The sequence below is a fragment of the Colias philodice genome, chromosome 17, assembly GCF_061535455.1.
Source record: "Colias philodice isolate Cphi_HAF_F1 chromosome 17, ilColPhil1 Martin Lab GWU primary, whole genome shotgun sequence".
Taxonomy (NCBI): domain Eukaryota; kingdom Metazoa; phylum Arthropoda; class Insecta; order Lepidoptera; family Pieridae; genus Colias; species Colias philodice.
In genome coordinates, this window is record NC_143102.1 from 6,722,682 (window position 1) to 6,729,718 (window position 7,037).

The window sequence follows — 7,037 nt, forward strand, 5'->3', positions numbered from 1 at the left end:
TTCTTTGACGAGCATAATATTATCTTATAAAGAATAACACGGAGTAAGTTTTGGTTTCTTTAAACTATTACTCCAATAGTTTAAAGTAACCAAAACTCCTTAACTTATATACTATAGAAAAGAGTAAATATATACTCGAACAAGTTTTATATGAATCGGCTTCACCAAGAAAAAAACATTCTATGTGTAAATGGAATAATTAATCTCTACAAATAATCATCCCATTGAATATATATGTATAAATAGCGATACTAAGATTTTTCTCGATCGATGGTCACTGTCGTTTTCTTTGAACCGCAAAAATAAAAATAGCTCCCGGTTAAACTTTTGGACGAGAATGTCTTATGAATGAGGGAACAAACAAAGTACTTAGATTACTAGAGATTACGAGAATTTTAAGATAAAAAAATACAGTTACGTGGCACGTACAAGATAAAAATAAGTTGACAATAATGACTCTATGTATAAAAAAATACATGTTTTTCTATGTTAGTGAGTTGAACGGTCTCGTGAGCAAAATACAAGCACAAAAAATAAATTAAATATATTATACAAAATAAAACTTATGTATGATCTGAAGCTCAGATAATACTCTATGCTCAGATATATTATAGTTTTCTATGAAGGTATTATAATGCTCTACCTTGTGCTGGACGTGCCCGACCCAATTTTTATCAAACTAGATGTTACCCGCGGTTTCGCTCGACAAAAGAAATTCCTATGAGAATCATAATTCATAAGCATAAAACACACTTTCGCAATTGTAATATTAGTAAGTATACGGATTATACAATGAATAAAATATTATGCTTTAACTACTAAGACTATATAAATAATAAATATAAGACACCGAGAGCTTAATGGAATAATTTTTTATTTTATCAATGTTATGTAATGAGATAAAATGTCTATACATAATAGGCAAGTTTTTCAGTTTAGTTTTTGTTATTAAATAGGTATTAACACCAAGTTTAGACTTTCTAAACAGAATATAGAACCGTAATAAAGTACTTATGTTATATGTATTAAGTTTCTCTACATTTTGTGAAAGAATCTATGTATGTTGATTAGAAATACAAATTTTCTTTTATTTAAGAAATAAAATAGGTACACAAACAGACACAAACAATATTTTTCAATGATCCCATGTGATGTCAAAAAACATAATAATGTATTTATCTGTGAAATATTATAGGTTCATCTAGTTTCTAGATGTTAAAAGTGCTTTCCTAAGTGCATTTGGAACTGTCACGCACCGACTTCAGATACCTGTATATTTATTCCAGTAAACTGTAAAATGTTTTCGGGGCATCGTAAATAACGATTATTTATTATTGACAGTATTAAAAGCTCTGTTTATAAATGTTCTTCTATATAATAATATTATATAGAGAAAAGATTTGTATGTTTGTAACGAATTGGCTAAAAAGTACTAGACGGATTTGGATGAAACTTTACAGTACCTAATAAGTCATACATTGGAATAACACTATAATAAAAAAACTTGAGTATCTATTATGTAACAACTAACAAGACGTACGAAACTCTTGTCTCTTACTATAAGATCAACAGTTTTTCATTCATGAAGGTTAATAATAATTATCATTCCTACATCGATACTAGAATTAACAATATATTAGTAGTATATATGAACGGGATATCATGTTTCCACTACAGAAATATTATATTATGTACCTTGTAGTTAATACCTAGGTACTATTTACTAGCCACTAATCAAACGACCTTCAATTCTTGGACAGATTTCTGAATGATATTATTACGAGTCCTCAGGTATAGCTGGTAACTATCACTTACTATAAGAACAATTTTATATTTTTTTTGCTAATGTAACTAAAGTAATTTGAGTTTTAATTTACTATGTTTGTTAGTGGTGGATACCTAATACCTATATTACAAGTTTACACCTACCATAGGCACCAGCTTTCATCACCTAAAGCCTGTTTAACGTAATCTAAAAAACTGTACATGTTGTGGAAATAAATAAATAATTTATTTATTTTATTTTTTAATCTTTTGTCTTTTTGAGTAAAACAAAGAATATTCTCCTATAAGCTGTATATATTTCCAAAACGCATCTCTCATCCTAAGCTATAGCGATAGCTCCGATTACCCCAAATTTGAGATCATTTAAATAATGGCAAGCATAAAAAAGACTTCCTTGCAAGCTCCCATAATACATTGTTATAAGCTTGAGCTTATTCGCAAACTTATATTAAAGACGTAACTTGAGACGATTCCCGACTTCCAGGCTTGTTTTTATTATCTATTGACATTTTATATACCTCCAAGTCTTTCGAATCCTATATGTCTATAAACGTGTATTTTTACAACATAGTAAAGTTTTATCTGATATAATATGCTTATAATAGTATATTTTCATTATAATCAGGGCACTCTTTAATTAATAATTAATACATATTTACCTACATTACATTACATTGAAATAAATATTAACACTAAAATGTCGTGCGTTCCTCTCCAAAAAAAGAAAATCCAGGTTTTGGCAGCAATCCAAAAAAGTAATTGAAAACTAACAAGATTACTTCAAACGCCCTCACACACCCTCCCATAAAACATCGATAGCTGTGATCGATAGCACAGATAATAATTCTATTCGATAGTCACAATCCCGCCAATGTAACATAGAGTATAAAACTATTTTTTTATAGGTACAATTCCGCCAACCTTAGGGCGTATGCAGAAAGAAAGCTGGAAACTTATAATAGGCCAGTGGAAATTAACATTAAATTCGCAAAGCACGATGTAGATTTGAATTTTTGGTATGTTGTTTGGATCAGTTAGTATGATGTAAATCCCAATTTGCAACTTCGAAAAAGTTGTGCTCGCTGCGCACCACGTGATAAACTGCGAAAATTTTGGACTTTTTTCACTTTTTGCTCTAAAAGTCATAAACTATGCGTTTCCGACAAGTATGATTCAGTACATAAATTAAGGTTATTAAATTTGCAACAATTTAAGCCTAACCGCAGCACTCTAAACCTTATAACGACTAAACTGTGGCCATTCGAAGATGGTTCATTTTTCCGGAAATATTGAAATTTTTAGTTTTGCTCCCGTTTGAAGCAAAATATTGGCAAAAACCGCTCGTTCTATGAGAAGTTCGTATAATAAAGTTGTAGTGCATTTAATTTTCTTTCATAAGAGCATAGAACAAAGTCTGTGAGACAAATATTTCACACACAATATCTGAAAAACAAAAAGAAGGTAGAAATAGATTTTTAAAGAATTGAAACTGAGAGCATATAAAATCATAAAAAGAATAATACTTTTTCATTTGCAGGATAGGTAATAAACAAAATTACTAAATTTGGGAAAGTAGGAAAAAAGATTATATACGCAAATAATAAACTGCGAAAATTTTGGACTTTTTTCACTTTTTGCTCTAAAAGTCATAAACTATGCGTTTCCGACAAGTATCATTCAGTACATAAATTAAGGTTATTAAATTTGCAACAATTTAAGCCTAATTAAAGCTCTCTAAATCTTATAGCGACTAAACTGTGGCCATTCGAAGATGGTTCATTTTTCCCGAAATATTGAAATTTTTAGTTTTGCTCCCGTTTGAAGCAAAATATTGGCAAAAACCGCTCGTTCTATGAGAAGGTCGTATAATAAAGTTGTAGTGCATTTAATTTTCTTTCATTAGAGCATAGAACAAAGTCTGTGAGACAAATAGTTCACTCACAATATCTGAAAAACAAAAAGAAGGTAGAAATAGATTTTTAAAGAATTGAAACTGAGGGCATATAAAATCATAAAAAGGATAATACTTTTTCATTTGCAGTATAGGTAATTAACAAAATTACAAAGCTAATTAAATTTGCAACAATTTAAGCCAAACCGCAGCTCTCTAAACCTTATAACAACTAAGCTGTGGCCTTTCAAAGATAGTCAGTTTTTCCCGAAAATTTCAAATTTTTAGTTTTGCTCCCGTTTGAACCAAAATATTGGCAAAAACCGCTCGTTCTATGAGAAGGTCGTATAATAAAGTTGTAGTGCATTTAATTTTCTTTCATTAGAGCATAAAACAAAGTCTGTGAGACAAATAGTTCACTCACAATATCTGAAAAACAAAAAGAAGGTAGAAATAGATTTTTAAAGAATTGAAACTGAGGGCATATAAAATCATAAAAAGGATAATACTTTTTCATTTGCAGGATAGGTAATTAACAAAATTAAATTTTCTACAACTTTATTTTATGACCTTCTCATAGAACGAGCGGTTTTGCCAATATTTTGGTTCAAACGGGAGCAAAACTAAAAATTTGAAAATTTCGGGAAAAACTGACTATCTTTGAAAGGCCACAGCTTAGTTGTTATAAGGTTTAGAGAGCTGCGGTTAGGCTTAAATTGTTGCAAATTTAATTATCTTTGTAATTTTGTTAATTACCTATCCTGCAAATGAAAAAGTATTATCCTTTTTATGATTTTATATGCCCTCAGTTTCAATTCTTTAAAAATCTATTTCTACCTTCTTTTTGTTTTTCAGATATTGTGAGTGAACTATTTGTCTCACAGACTTTGTTCTATGCTCTTATGAAAGAAAATTAAATGCACTACAACTTTATTATACGAACTTCTCATAGAACGAGCGGTTTTTGCCAATATTTTGCTTCAAACGGGAGCAAAACTAAAAATTTCAATATTTCGGGAAAAATGAACCATCTTCGAATGGCCACAGTTTAGTCGTTATAAGGTTTAGAGAGCTGCGGTTAGGCTTAAATTGTTGCAAATTTAATAACCTTAATTTATGTACTGAATCATACTTGTCGGAAACGCATAGTTTATGACTTTTAGAGCAAAAAGTGAAAAAAGTCCAAAATTTTCGCAGTTTATCACGTGGTGCGCAGCGAGCACAACTTTTTCGAAGTTGCAAATTGGGATATACATCACCCTAACTGATCCAAACAACATACCAAAAATTCAAATCTACATCGTGCTTTGCGAATTTAGGGTTTTTTAGTGTCGATTTCTACTGGCCTATAAGCGCTTACCGTTGCCATATAAAATTTGTCTTGGTCTGCTTCAACCTGCTTCCTCTGTGTAGAACGAACCAGCGCCGGTAAGCGCTTATAAGTTTCCAGCTTTCTTTCTGAATACGGCCTAACACAGAGTATAAAAGTATTTTTTATCTGTGATGTTTACTGCTTAGCCCTAGTTTGATAAGTGGAACAACTTTACATATCGATCTACGAAGTGGGTCAGCGACCAGCGTCCTGGCTTAATTACGCCACGTCAGCCATAGAACCTCTCAGATAACGCAAGACATTTATCATATCGTGTATACAGAAGCTTACACTAGTAACTATGACTTCAATTAATTTATGACCAAGTATAAGCACTATAATAATTGTAGAAAATTGTACCAAATTATGCTAACGACTTAATTTTATATTAAGATTGGTTTAAACAATGTACATACTATTTCTTTGCTAGTATTGTATTTATTATTAGGCACTTGAGAAGATCATTCATTAAAAAATTTGATTGCTTTTAAAGTCTTCTACAAAAATGCATCCAAACATCTATGTATGAAATACATTTTTGTATTCTAAGAATTTATGACTTTTGTCAAACTCGATATACTCCTAGTCTCCTAGGAACCGAATGCATTCTACAAATGGGAACATAAAATCCTTGAAACTTTATTGTTTCTTTACGGGCATTTAGAAAATACATCAAATCTACATTGTTTTCGTTTACTCATGTGAGGTTCCTGCATTAGAAAATTAAAGACCATTATATTTTTTATGACTCTCTTCAGAGGTTCCTTCGGGAAGGTTTTTTAGGATTATTTCATTTATTACAAAAAAAATTCATAAAGGCCTCTTTACATTATATGAAGAACATCCACTTACAGCATGCTAGTTCAAAGTTCGATCCATCACCTAACTAACTAAATATAATATAATATTAATATTTATTAATAAACATTTTGTTTTGTGAGTAACACTAGATACCTGAAATGTTGGTTTGTACCTTAAACCTTGTTACCTACGTTAAAAAAAGAATATTACTTCAAAACTTGTCTAATGTAAACAAACAATAATTCCTTAAGCGTCGTAAATCCTTGGAGTTTGAATAAAAAATAAACCTTGTAATTTTATGCATTTGTAATAAAGATTAGTCACCGTTTGAATGAACTTGGCACATTTATATCGACGACATCGCGTGAATGCGATTACAGCATGAATTGGCACGAAGGGATTTACTTTTTAAACGCATAATATCCAGGAATAAAAAAATAATAAATGTGTTTTGCGAAAACATTCAAATGCGATTCACAATGGTAATCTTCAGTTTATGTAATGGCTACACGACTTATTATATGGTGTTACCGTGTAATGCAATGATTAAATAACCCTGTCTTGTTTCAATGCCAAACACCCACTCATAAGGATTTAATTTCGAATACTTTACTTTATTAAATACAGCAACTATTGTTCTACATGGTTCTACTAAATATCAATTTTCACAACTTATCAAACGTAGCATCTCTGAATTGCAAACTAACTAGGTACTGAACTATTCTTTATAATAGTGTGGTGAACGGAGAAGGTGGTTCGCCTGATAGTAAGCAATCACCTCCACCCGTAAACGTTTGCAGTGGTGGTAGTGGTGGCCTCTGAAAATGCATAGCCCACTTTTAAGGGATAAGAGAGAAGGAAATAAAGGAATGGACTACGAAGGGAGAGGTAGAGAAAACGGGTCTCTAGAATTAAGGAAGTCCAAACTCAAACTCAAACATTTATTTATTCAATTAGACTTCTTCTAGAAGCACTTTTGAAACGTCATTAAGTACATATTTTTAACATTTACCACCGATTCGGAAAGCAGTATCTACGGAGAAGAATCGGCAAGAAACTCCATAGTTGCTCTTTTTAATCATGTCAGATTTACAATTTTAAAAATTACATTCAATATTATTAATCTTATGCTATTTTCCGAATAATTTTACCATCTAAAGAACGTACAAATAAAAAGTAACAAACATA